The following is a 14,239-nucleotide window of genomic DNA, read 5'->3' as shown; positions in this document are numbered from 1 at the left end:
TGCAAGCAACAAAAACAAAAATAAACAAGTGGAACTACATCAAATTAAAAAGCTTCTGTAAAACAGAAGAAATGATCAACAAAATAAAAAAGGCAACCTACAGAATGGAAGAAAATATTTGCAAATCATATATGATTCAGGTTTAATATCTAAAATACATAAGGAACTCCTACAACTGAAGAGCAAAACAACCTAATCTGATTTTTAAAAATGGGCAATGGACTAGAATAGACATTTTTCCAAAGAAGACATGCAAATGGCCAACAGGTACTTGAAAAGGAGCTCAACATCACTCATCGGCAAGGAAATGTAAATCAAAATATCATAAAACTTCACCTCTGTTAGAATGGCTATTATCAAGAAGACAAGAGATAACAAGTGCTGGAGAGGATGTACAGAGAAAAGGGAACCCTTGTGCACTGCTGGTGGGAATGTAAATTGGTATAGTCACTATGGAGGCTCCTCAAAAAATTAAAAATAGAACTACCATATGATGCAGCAATCCCACTTCTGGGTATTTATCCAAAGGAAATGAAATCAGTATTTTGAAAAGATGTCTGCATCCCCACGTTTAATGCAGCATTATTTACAATAGCCAAGACATGAAAACGTGTCTATCAACAGATGAATGGATAAAGAAAATGCCATATTATTCAGCCATGAGAAAAAAGGAAATTCTGTCATTTGCAACATGACCGATGAACCTGGAGGACATTATGCTAAGTGAGATAAGCCAAACACAGAAAGACAAATACTGCATGAACTCACTTAAATGAGGAATCTTAAAAAAAAAAAAGTTTCCATTAGCTGTTTTCTTCCCTGTGTATGGGCCATATTCTCACTTCTTTGTCTATTTCATTTTAAATAATATTATGTGCAACTCTGCGTATCAGATACCTCCCAACCCAGGGTTGCTGTTTTATTTGTTTGTTGCTGTTTTTGTTGTTACTGAAGTCCTTTGGCAAATTCTGTATTCTTTCTTGTGTTCAGCCTGTTTGGTTAGCTTAGTAGTATGCTAATGATTGGCCAGAAATATTCTTAAATGCCTTCAACCAGTAAGGCTCCCAGACTTTGCTGAGGGTTCTGTGTATGTTGGGGCATGCCTTCAATGCCTAGGCAGACAGTTGACAACTCTGCCTCAGTTCTCACTGTCTGCTTGCTCAAGACATCAACATCAGGCAGGAGTGAGAGCATAAAGCCTTGTCAAGTCTTCTCTGGCATGCCCACCCTGCCCACGGGCTAGCTTCTAGCTTCCCAAGAATACACTGGAGCTTTTCAAAGTTCCCTATGAACATCTCATTCCCAGCTTTTCCTTTTAATTTCTTTAGTCAGCTTCTTGTTTGCCCCAACCATTACTGCTGCCTCAGGACGCTGTGAAGTTAAACGATTGCCAATAACTGCCGATACCGAGAAACACCCCAGAGAACAGCTTTTTCCCTGGACAGAATGTGAGTCACTTCAAATAAAGACCACCCCTGTGCGTAAGGGGTTCCAGGGAACTGCCACATAACCCACATAATGACAGTTCTCTGGAAATGGGACTCTGAAGTAGTTCCCACTCTGTTTTGCCCCCTCCCCGCTGCCAGGCTGCTGGTTTTTACTATGACTATAAGCTATTAGGTCTAAGGCTACTGCAGAGCTGGGGGAGTTGGGATGGAATAGCACATATTAAGACACCATGAAGCTTAGGACATGAAACAGCACATATTAACATATCACAAAGCTTACTGTTCCTATTGGGATTCAACCATTTTTCTAGAATAAATGCTCCTCAGAGTGTTGTGTACCTTTGGTTAAGCAAAAGTTGATTCTGACAATTTTTGCTACTGTTCTCATTGTTTTTATAGAGGACCAGGTTTTGAAAGTCTGTATGTACTCTGTTATTCCTGCTGACATCTATCACATAAGTTTTGCTTTTATTCCCATCATTATCCATCACAATATTTTCAACATCCATTATGATTTCTTCTTGAACCCATAAGTGAATTAGAAGTACACTGCTTTAATTACAAACATACTGGAATATTCTATTAATCTTTTTGTGTTGATTTATAGTTTAATTCCAGCATGTTCAGATATCATGCTCTATATGATTTCAATACTTTGTTGAAACTTGCTTAATGGCCATTAGGTAATTAGTCTGCAAGCAAGTTCATGCTCTTGAAGAAAATTATATTCCAAAGTTTCTGGATACTCTATTTCTGTAATATAGGCTAAATTTGTTGATTTAGTTGTTCAAATCTTCACTACTGCTATTGATTTTAATTTGCTTAACAGTTTGAGAGAAGCATATTTAAAAACCTACTATTTCTCCTCATAGTTCTTTCAATGTTGAGATTATGTTACTGTGTTTACAAGTTTTAAATTGTTATATTGTTTTATGTTGCCAGTGGGTTTAAAATTTTATTAAGAGGGCGCCTGGGTGGCTCAGTTGGTTGGGCGACTGCCTTCGGCTCAGGTCATGATCCTGGAGTCCCGGGATCGAGTTCCCGCATCGGGCTCCCTGCTCGGCAGGGAGTCTGCTTCTCCCTCTGACCCTCCCCCTCTCATGCTCTCTCTCTCTCTCTCTCATTCTCTCTCTCAAATAAATAAATAAAAAAAATCTTTAAAAAAAAATTTTTATTAAGAAATGTCTATCTTACCTCAAGTAATGGTGCTTGTCTTAACCAACTGAGCCACCCAGGCGCCCAGTAATGGTGCTTGTCTTAAAGTATACTTTGACCAAATTTTTAGCCTACCTTTCCAAAAGTGAAAATTCTAAGTGTTTTCATGTATTATCTCATATACTCACAATGCCATTATAAGACAGTCATGATTATAAAATCAGTTCACGGGTTAGGAAACTAGGCCCTGAGAAGTTATCTTCCCCGTGTCACTAAGATAGCAAGAGATTCAGTTAAGATTCAAACCAGATCTCTTCTAGACCAGAGCCCAGCTCTTAACACTTGACTGTATTTCCTCTCTCTTCTTTTAGTCTATCTAGACCTGCATATTTCTTTTTTTCAAAGATTTTATTTATTTATTTATTTTCTAGAAAGAGAGAACATGAGCAGGGAGAAGGGGCAGAGGGAGAGGGAGAAGCAGGCTCCCCGCTGAGCAGGGAGCCCAACGCGGGGCTCGATCCCAGGACCCTGGGATCATGACCCGAGCCAAAGGCAGATGCCACCCAGGCACCCCTAGACTTGCATATTTCTGAAAAGCATTCTATCAATTCATAGACGTAAGAGAAGACTATATTTTAAACTTAACATGTTTACTACAAACAAAACAGGCTGGGAGGGGGAAAAAAGCTTCTATTCAAAGGATCAGGTGATATTTATAATCTTCATTTCATTGGAAGCTGTTTTCTAACCACTTTGAGCTAAAAAAATACAAGAAAACTATTTTTATTAAAACTCATGCATTTCTTCAAACATTCACTAAGCATCTAATATATGAAGAGCTATCCAATTTATAGAGGTTCTCTAATACATATGGTAAATGTCTTAGCAAAAACTAAAGAAAACAAAACACAGCAAACAAAGTAACAGAAATACTGATGGAAGAAGCAAAACAAAGAGAGTGAAGTTCACACATAGCTTCAGAAGAAGGTGCTCAAAATAAAGGGACAAACGTGGTGGAGGTGGGGAGGTCTGGGAAGTTAAGTGCTAATGTGTCACAGTTAAATATGGAACATAGTTCTGTCTTCTTATGACCAACTGCTAGCACACAGAAAGCTGTACATCAATAATATTTACCAAAAAAGAAAAAATTAGATTTTAAATGTAAACTTAAAAATAACATAAAACAAACAGATATGAAAATAATGATAAAAGGGGGACTCAAGATGAAGCTAAGAGTATATGTCAGCCTACAAAGAGCTACGCAAAGTCTACGAAGAGCCTCTAAACTCTAAAACACTCATAAAAAGGGAGACATCGTCATAGGTTTCAAATGTCCACAAAGAAGAAGAAACCAGTTGGTTCTCTGCGAGTCCTCAGAGAGAAGAAACTACTCAGTGTTGTAGAACATCACTCTCAACAACTTCATGACCTTACAACATGATGACTTTCAGCGGTCTGCTTTTAACAAGGTGTCTCCTGTAGGGCACTGGCCTCACAGCCCAGAACAATTTATAAGAAGGAATAACATGGCATGCGCTAGTAGAATAATGGTGTGATGGACCTCTCTGATGGCAGGGCTGAATGCAAACACAGACCGTACAGAATTAGAACAAGGATTAGGGGCCAAGGATAGAGTGTGAGTCAAGCAAGCCACTTTTAAAGGAGAAAGTTCTTTAGACACCAAAACACAGACTGTATATGAAACACGCAAGAATATTCTTTCCTTACTCAAAGCGATATGCTTCCATTTTCCTTGACCATGTGGTACCTTTCATGGTTTCGTATTTGTTAGAAATGGTGACAGAAACTTCTCTGCTATAAGAGAATGAACAGTGCAACTCCTCTGACAAGTGGCAGGTGACACTCAGCCTTATGGTGGAGGAGACAACAAAATGGGGAACAGTCTGGCAAGCTGAAAACCACAGGCTTCACCGAAAAGATAACCATTACTTGGCGTGATATTGTATAGTAAGATATATTTACTTATGCCTAGTTCCTGGCATAGAGTTCCTAAAACCCTTGGCATTTCCTGAGTGACAGAGGTGAGAGAAGCATCTTTTGTGATCCATAATAGCCCCCTTCAACCAAAAATATTTACTTTATTAATGAGGTGACTCCCGATGGGCCCCTAGACAGCTTCAGATAGGGGCTGGTTGCCAGAGGAACCAACCATGTGATCAGAGAGTTGGAACTTTCAGAACCACCCCCCAACCTCCAGGGAGGGAGACAGACCGGAGGTTGAGCTAATCACCAACTGACAAAGATTAAATCAATCCTGCCTCATGTAATGGACCCTCCAAAAGCCCTCTACGTTATGGGGTTCTGAAAGCTTCCAGGCTGGTGAACACACTGAGGTACGGGGCCGGGGGGGGGGCGGGGTGTAGTGTGCCTGGAGACAGGATGGAAGTATAGCGCCCCTCCCCCATACTGTGTCCCATGCATCTCTTCCATTTGGCTATTCCTGAGTTGTATCCTTTATAAGTAAATGGTTTTCCCTGATTTCTGCGAGCTGTTCTAGCACATTACTGAACTGGAGGAGGGAGTCAGGGAAAGTCCCAATCTATAGCTGGTGGGTCAGAAATACAGGTGCAATCTGGGACTGTGCCTGGTATCTGAAGTGGGGGCAGTCTTGTGAGACTGGGCCCCGAAGCTAACAGTCTGCACTAACTCCAGATAGCGTCATAACTGAACTGAATTGTAGGACACCCAGCTGGTGTCCGAAGAGAACTGGAGAATTGCTTGGTGTGGAAAAACCCACACATCTGGTGTCAGAGTACAATGAATAAGAAAACCAGGTAAGAGTGAAGTGTTCTGGTATTGTAAAAACAGCACTTTATACTTGGCTTTTAACAAGTTTTGCCAGGTTGTCTTTTCCAAAAGTCAGAAATTCAGATTCTATGCAAAAGCTCTGGATGTTAACTGTTGGCTCAAAAAACAAACAAGATTTAAACATGGTGTGGGCAAATAAAAACCTACTTGTGATCAACTACCAATTTGAAACCTTTGGTCTAACAACCCTCCAGCCATCCCATAAAATTATCTTTTTTTTTTTCAACTGAGTTCCTAAAAAATAAGGAGTCCCAGTGGTTTGAGGTTATCCTCCTGGACCACTACAGCCTCTTGCCTCTTGTGCTATATAGTGGACTATCAAACATGGCCATAAATTCCTCCCCTCCCTATATCCATGTCCCCTTGCCCTGCAGCTGGCGGTGCCCTCTTAGCTGGGACTTGCTTTGGCCAATGGGAGTGAGCAAGTATGACACAAGCAGATGCTCAAATGATGCTTATGCATTGAAGCTCACCCTCTCGTGCTGCTCTCTGAAATCCTGCCGCTGTGATGAAGTTCAGACTAGCTTACTGGAAAATAAGACGCTACATGAATAGAGGCCCCAGTTGTCCCAGCCATGGCCAGATAAACCAACCAGCCCAGCAGATCTGCCAACTGACACATGAACAACACTGAGACCAGCAAAGCCAGGCAAGATCAAAAGGTCTCCCCGCTGACCCAGAATTATGAGCTAAATAAACAGTTGTTAGTTTGAGTGACTCGGTTTTAAGATGAGTGATTACAAGAAAAGATAACTGATAAGATGCTACAACATCGCAGAGATATATGCCTGCCAAAAATATCACTATAAAACCACTTGTTTTTATGGAATTAAGAGGGCCTTTCCTCAAGAGAAAAGGCTTTTATGGTCCAATCACTACCAGTCCTATTATTAATACTAAGTGTCTTACATATTCTGGTAGCTTTTATTAGCTTTCTCATTTGCCCAAGGTGTTAGCTTCTATCCTCCATAATCCTTGAGGACCACTCACTGTAAAAACTCCCCTTGGTGGGAGAACTGTCAGCAAAAAGCCACATACTTTGCAGCTAGAGGGGAGACTGAAATTCTCTTAAGGAAAAGTTAAGTATCATGAAAAGGCAAGTAGTCTGAATATACACTTGCGTGTGGGTCAAGGGAAGGCCAACTGGCAAAGTCAAGAATCTCCTTAGAACGTATCAAAGTATGGGCAGTACTACAGTAATTTAGGAAAAAAAAATTTTAATTAAAAAAAAAAAAAACTTAGTAAACCACCAACTACCCAGAGTGCATTATTACTTCCAGAGCATGCTCAATGAAAAATGGTTGCAAGATGTTCACTTGATAGCTCAACTGAATGAGCTGATCTGCTGTACAGAATTAGCAATATAAACATTAGGGGTAACTCCCAAAATTCATGGTCTCTGTGCTATATTCATAAATCTATTGCCTTGTTTTTCTGAAAGAAACTAAGACACCAGAGACAATTGGTATCTGGATTCCTCCGAATTCATGGAAATAAAACAGTATGATCTGTACTTAGAGAAGTATTTCTCTTTCCATTTTCTCTTGGGCCAATGGGTTAAAGTGAGAGAGCACTTAGCTCAACTCAAAGAGGTCTCAGGTCAGGAAAATATTAGCTTAAAAGTAGGGGCACCTCAGGACTATTTTGTTTCACTACTGTACAGTCCAGAGTATTTGAAACTCATAGTTTTATAACACATCTTAGTATCTGCTATGTCAAATCTCAGTGCTCTTCTTTTAACTTTTTTATGAACTATTCACATCATTCTTTGGGGAAATGTTGGGGTAGGAAAGTTACCTTATATTTAGGACTCCTAACAACTGGGCTTATATATTATTGCCACACCAGTAGGACCCCTCTGCATTAAAGAAAGGTACACCTAAACATTATGTTCTTCAATCCACTTCTCTTAGGGTATCAATTATCAGAAATTCTTCTCAGATCCTAGCAATAGTATGTTGATCTTAGCAATAACCGTCAATCTCAGCTTTTGGGTTATTTCAATAAATAACCAAGATATGCCAACTCTTTGAGGTCCAAACCTAAAATGGCTACTTCCCACATATTCTCTCCTTTGCCCAGTTAAACATAACTAAAGAAGGGATGCACTCCCCTGAACCATGGCACCCTTGATACAGGAGCTTAAAGAATGATTTAAAAAGCGAAAAAAGGAACTTCCCTTTTCTGAGCACTCTTTCTTTCTTGAGTACTCCTCACAGGGTGTATCCTTCCATTTTTTTAAACTCTTGTGTTCAACATCAGAGAAATCTGCTCATTTCCTATTCCCGGGTTCTTGCCACTTCACTTCTTCCTCTTTGCCTCCCTTCCAATTTACCAGTGTCAATACTAAAAGACTGGTTTAATCAATGCCTTTGTATCCCATTTTTCACTGACGGCAGTCAAGACCAGTATGGACATTGTGTTATATCATGATCCCCCCACTGACAAGAGGAGGTTCACCAGACAGAGTGGGGAGACAGACCCAAGAACAATTCCTGAATGTTCACTATGTGCCAGGCATTTTGCTGGACACAGCTTATTTACCCCTCTGTAATTTTCTTCAGTCCGTGAGCATTCGCAGGAGCAAACAATGATCATCATCATTTCACAGAGAATTACCTACATCCCACTTCTGGCAGATTTCATTCTTTTTACACATATACACCTCAAATTTGGGATAGACTCCCTTTTTGTATATGTTGTACGTATATAAATCCCAACACCTCTCTATCGCAACTTCTCCCTCATGCGCCATCTGAAAACCCAGGGGTTTTAAACCTAACAAAAGTGTTTAAAAAGGAATGGTAACCCATACAGAATTTATACACTGGCATTTTAAAAACGTTTCCCTTTTAACTTTATCTTTTTATATACAACTTTAAAAAGTAGTATTTTAGCTATCCTTGTGACAATGTCATTGGTTCTATTATTGCCCAGTAGCCAATTTTAACCAATTCTCTGATTTCCTATGATGCTAAATTTTAAACTGACTTTGTGTGTGCCTGGATGTGTATGATCATTCTTTTTACAAACAGTAGTGTCTTTTTTACTGAATAAATTGGACATGTGACACTGTGTAAGTTTAAGGTGTACAGCATGTTACATTTATATACTGTGATATGACTGTCAATGTAACATTTATCTACTACATAATTTAGTACAGTACTATTTTTTTTTTAAGATTTTATTTCTTTATTTAACAGAGAGAGACACAGCGAGAGAGGGAACACAAGCAGGGGGAGTGGGAGAGGGAGAAGCAGGCTTCCCGCTGAGCAGGGAGCCCGATGCGGGGCTCGATCCCAGGACCCTGGGATCATGACCTGAGCCAAAGGCAGACGCTCAACCATCTGAGCCACCCAGGCGCCCCTAGTACAATACTATTATCTATATTCATTATACTGTGCATTAGGTCTCTAACAGGTTATTTACTACTTGTAACAAGTTTGTACCCTTAAACTCCACCCTCCGTCATTCCCTGGTAACCACCATTTTACTTTTTTTTTTTTTTAACAAATTAACTTTTTGAGATTCCACATACAAGTGATATCATTTGGTACTTGTCTTCCTCTGACTTGCATACCATAATGTGGTCCATCTAAGTTGTTGCAAATGGCAGGATATCCTCCTTTCTCATCGATGAATAATATTTCATTGTGTATATGTACCACACTTCTTTTATCTCTTCATCTGTTGATGGGCATTTGGGTTGTCTCCATATCTTGGTTAATGTGAATAATGCTGCAATAAACATGAAGTACATATAACTCATCAAAATCCTGTTTTCATTTTCTTTGGGTATATATCCAGAAGTGGAGTTGCTGGGTCATATGGTAGGTCTATTTCTAATTTTTTGAGAAACCTCCATATTCCTCTATATTCTTCTCCATGGTGGTTGCATCAACTTACATTCCCACCAACAAAGTATAAAGGTTCCCTTTTCACCACATCCTCGCCAGCACCTGTTGTCTTGTCTTCTCAATAACAGCCGTTTGAACAGGTATGAGGTGGTATCTCACTGTGGTTTTGATTTGCATCTCCCTGATGATGAGTGATGCTGAGCATCTTTTCATGCACCTGTTGGCCATTTTGATATCTTCTTTGCAAAAATGTCTATTTAGGGCGCCTGGGTGGCTCAGCTGGTTAAGCGACTGCCTTCAGCTCAGGTCATGATCCTGGAGTCCCGGGATCGAGTCCCGCATCGGGCTCTCTGCTCGGCAGGGAGTCTGCTTCTCCCTCTGCCCCTCCCCCTCTCATGCTCTCTCTCTCTCATTCTCTCTCTCAAATAAATAAATAAAATCTTAAAAAAAAAATGCCTATTTAGTTCTTCTGCCCATTTTCCAATCAGATTGTTTTTTGTTGCTAAATTGAGTTATTTATTTTGGAATGTTCTATATATGTCTGTTAAGTCCATTTGTTCTAAAGTGTGGTTCAATTCTAATGTTTACTTATTGATTTCCTGTCTGAATGATTTCCTGATCCGTCCATTGCTGATAGTGGGGTATTTGGGTCCTTTACTATTATTGTATTATTGATTTATAGCTCAAGCTCTCTTAGTATTTGCTTAATATATTTCAGTGCTTGGGTATTAGAACTGTATATATTTACAAGTGTTCTATCATCTTGATGTACGGATTCACTTATCATTATATAATGACCTTCTTTGTCTCTTGTTATCCTTTTTGGCTTGGAGTCTATTTTGTCTGAAACAGGTACTGCCCCATCTACCTCCTTTTGATTTCCATCTGCTTGGACTGTCATCTTCCATCCTTTCACTATGTGCCTGTAGGTGTCTTTAGAGCTGAAAAAAGTCTTCTATAGGCAGCATATAGTTGAGTCTTGTGGGGGTTTTTGTTTTAATCCATTCAGCCACTCTGTGCCCTGTGACTGGTGGGTTCTATCCATTTACATTTTGGGTGATTACTGATATGTAATGATTTACTACTGCCATTTTATCTTTTGCTTTCCCATTGTTTCTTTTTCCTTCTGTTTCTACCTTTGTAAGTTGGTGGTTTTCCATGGTGATTTGCTCAGTCTCCCCTCTTCTTTATGTTTCATGTCTATGCTCTACATTTTTGCTTAGTGATTACCATGAGGATTACAAAAACAGCTCCTAGATAAAATAGTCATTTTTTCTGCTGATAGCAAATCAAGATTTGCCTATAAAAATTCCATCCTTTTAATTCTTCAATATTTTTTAATTTTTATTATGTTCAATTAGCCAACATACAGTACATCACTAGTTTTTGATGTAGTGTTCATTAGTTGCGTATAACAGCCAGTGCTCATCACAGCATGTGCCCTCCTTAATGCCCATCCCCAGGCTACCCCATCCCCCCACCCCCTCCCTTCTGTAACCCTCAGTTTGGTTCCCGGATTCCAGAGTCTCTCATGGTTTGTCTCCCACTCTGATTTCTTCCCATTCAGTTTTCCCTCCCATCCCCTATGGCCCTCTGTGCTATTCCTTATATTCCACATGTGAATGAAACCATATGATAATTGTTATTCGTCAATATTTTTGATGTCACAAATCACCTTTTCATGCTGTGATTTTGTTACCAAGTTGTAGTAGCCACAACTTCTTAATGCTTTTCCTTTAACCTTTATACTATAATTAAGAGTTTAATATACTATTCTAAAAAAGGGTTACAGTCTTCTAATTGTCCATTTACCACCTTAATCAGAGTTTTGTGTACTTTCATCTTCCCAATTCGGCTTGAAGAGCTCCTTGCAACATATCTTGTAAGGCAGGTCTAGTGGTAGTGAACTCCCCTTAGTTTTGGCTTGTCTGGGAAAGCCTTTATCTTTCCTTCATATCTGAAGGATAACTTTGCCAGATATTCTTGGGAGGCAGTTTTTATCTTTCAATATTTTGAAAAAATCATCCCACCACTCTTCCCAAGGTTGTAGAGTTTCTGCTGAGAAATCTGCTGATAGCCTAATGCAGGTTCCTTTGTAAGTTATTGTCTTTTTCCCCCAGCTGCCTTTAAAATTCTTTACCATTGACTTTTGCAGTTTTAATATAATGTGTCTTAAAGAAGGTCTTTTCACATTGAGATAAGTGTTTTATTAGCTTTGTGGACTTGTATGTCCAGTTCTTTCCTCAGGTTTGGGAAGTTCTCAGCTATTATTTCTTTAAATATGCTCTCTGCTCCCTTCTCTCTCTCTTATTCCTCCGGTATATACCCATTCATCTAATGTGGACTCCCCTAATGGAGAAACTCACAGGGTTTCTTTATTTTCTTAAAATCTTAGTTCTCTCTCCTCTTCCACCTGAGTCATTTCTAGATTCCTATCTTCCAGCTCGTGAATTCTCTCTTCCATCTGATCTGCTCTGTTTCTAATGCTTTCTAAATGCATTCTTCACTTCATTTATTGAGTTTTTCAGCTCCAGAGTTCTGTTTGGTTCTTCTTTAGAATTTCAATCTCTTTGGTAAAGTATTCCTTCTATTCATTAATTTTATTCCTGAGATCACTGTATTGCCTTTCTAAGTTTTCTTGTAGCTTGTTGAATTTCATCATAATAGCTAGTTTTTAATTATGTATCAGATTGCAACAGTCTGTGTTTTGGGGTTTGGTTACTAGAAAATTGTCATTTTCCTTTTGTGATACCATGTAACCATGATTTTTCATAGTGTTTCATGAAAAGTGCCTCTGCCGCTGCATCCAAAGCAGCAAACACCTTTCTTATTTAGGTAAAAGCCTTGTTTACTTTGATTCTAATAGTTTTAACAGGTTGGTAATTGGAAGCCTTCCTTTTATCTTCCAGAAGGTGGCGCTGCAGCACAAGTTTTTGGTTTCTCTTACCAGCGCTGACTCCCCACTAAGGCTGGGAGAGCTGTGCATTTAAAAAAAAAAAAAGCGGGGGGGCGGGGGGGGGTGCCTGGGTGGCTCAGTCGGTTAAACGACTGCCTTCGGCTCAGGTCGTGATCCTGGAGTCCCGGGATCGAGTCCCCCATCGGGCTCCCTGCTCAGCGGGGAGTCTGCTTCTCCCTCTGACCCTCCCCCCTCTCATGTGCTCTCTCTCTCTCTCATTCTCTCTCTCAAATAAAATCTTTCAAAAAAATAAAAAATTAAAAAACTAAAAAATTTTAAAAAGCAGGGGGAGAGGTGGCAGCACAGTGGAAGGAGGGGTGTGCTTAGCACCTAGGGCTTTGGGTGTGCCCCATGACCAGGTAGCAGGATCCTCAAGTGGGGGGTTCCCAGAGCTCCATGGGCAGTTATTTTGCCTAAATCCCCGGGGGCAGACAGCAGGAAACATACTTTCCTTCAGTTCTGTGTCTGCCTTCTTCCCTTCCCTTTTCCTCCCCACCCCAGTCACTGGTCTCTCAGAGAGAGCAACAGGTTCTCTGGCTCTGTAGCAACCACCTTCAGCCTCCACCTCCCCTGCCAGAAGGGTGGTGCTGGCTCCCTACCAGACCTGTCCCTGCAGCCTCTGCTGCCACTCCCCTCACTCCACGGCCCCCTCCAATGCCCAATCCACCCACTTCTGGGTGCACAGACAAATGCATCTCTTGGGTGTCTTGGTGTGCTGTACAGAGGTACTTTTTTTTTGTTTGGTTATGGGAGTCTGATTAGTTGTAAATGGAAGGCAAGAGAAAAAAGGAACAAGGCAGTCCTCCATGACTCTGACGTCACTCTAATACTGTCTTTTTATATTTGAAAATTATTTTCTCCTTTTTTTCATGTTACTCTTTATTGGTCAGTATTTACAAAACAACTTTGAATTTTAAAAGATCATTGTCTTTTATTCCTATGTGGGAATTTCCCCAATATTTCACTAGCCATCTCCTGAGAACTTATAGACACTATACTAGGGACACGAAGATAAATAAGCAGGGGTCACCAGTCTCAAGCAACTCAGTCTTATGGGGAAAACACAAGTAAATAAGTAAAATTTAATGTTTTTGGTGTTATAACATGTGCATAGTTCAAGTATAATGCAAAAACAGGTCATTTCCAGGCCTCAGAAGATGGTCATCTCCATCTGTAAAGCTTTCCCTCTAAGTCACCCAAACCAACTCAACATCTTACATGCTAAACCTATTCCTTATGCGATCCTCTACTGCTCCAGGGCCCCATAATCCTAGCAATCAACATGGCTGGAACCCCTCCAGCCATTACCTGGTCCTCTTCTATGCTGGGCTCTCAGAGCCATGCAGTTTGCCAAGCTGATCTATTACGTCTCAATAATGTCTGTCTTAGGGCTCCTCATTCTCACTGTCTTACTTTCATCTTTATGACTCTTACCTAAACACTCTCCTATCTTGTTGCCTGCTTTCTGGCTCTCCCGTTTTACACCATGCTAGCAGACGGCTCTGCAGGAAGCAAGATCTTTCCAAAGAACAGCACTTGAAGTCCTCTACAATCTACCCCCTACCTTTTCAACTTGGTTTCCAGCTGCCAGTCTCTTCACACACTCTGTGGTCCAGATGAACTATATTTACATAATGGTATCACAAATACCCTAACTTCCTACCTTTCTCAGGAGGTTCTTACTAAAAACTACAGCTTCCTACCTTTAAGATTCCAATTAAACAGTGGCTTCTCTGAGAAGTTTTACCCTGTTTCTCCCCTTGTAGAAAAAAAAAACTGCATTCTCTTTTGAATTCCCCCAGCAACTGATTTGTTCCTCTATTCTTTCTACTAATGTTATCTTCCCTAATAGAACGAATTTTTAAGAGTAGGCCCATCTCTCAGCCCCAAAAAGCCAACATGTGTATGTAATTTGCAATCAATAACCCCTTTTTGAATACATTAATGCCTTCAGTCAAACACAGATCCAAGCAGAGTATCTTAATAAGCTGGAT

The 14,239-nt window shown here is 40.1% G+C and overlaps 1 protein-coding gene across 4 annotated transcripts in view; it reads right to left on the bottom strand.

The window, feature by feature from the left end:
• Positions 1-14,239, bottom strand: part of LOC123844709 (S-adenosyl-L-methionine-dependent tRNA 4-demethylwyosine synthase TYW1) — a 205,474-nt gene that overhangs the window by 86,926 nt on the left and 104,309 nt on the right. The window lies entirely within an intron of this gene.

Source organism: Mirounga angustirostris, unplaced genomic scaffold, assembly GCF_029215605.1.
Source record: "Mirounga angustirostris isolate CCGP_5_RB_7025 unplaced genomic scaffold, mMirAng1.0.hap1 SCAF_5, whole genome shotgun sequence".
NCBI lineage: Eukaryota > Metazoa > Chordata > Mammalia > Carnivora > Phocidae > Mirounga > Mirounga angustirostris.
The sequence above is the reverse complement of the archived record's forward strand: the minus strand, read 5'-3'. Positions and strand labels throughout refer to the sequence as shown.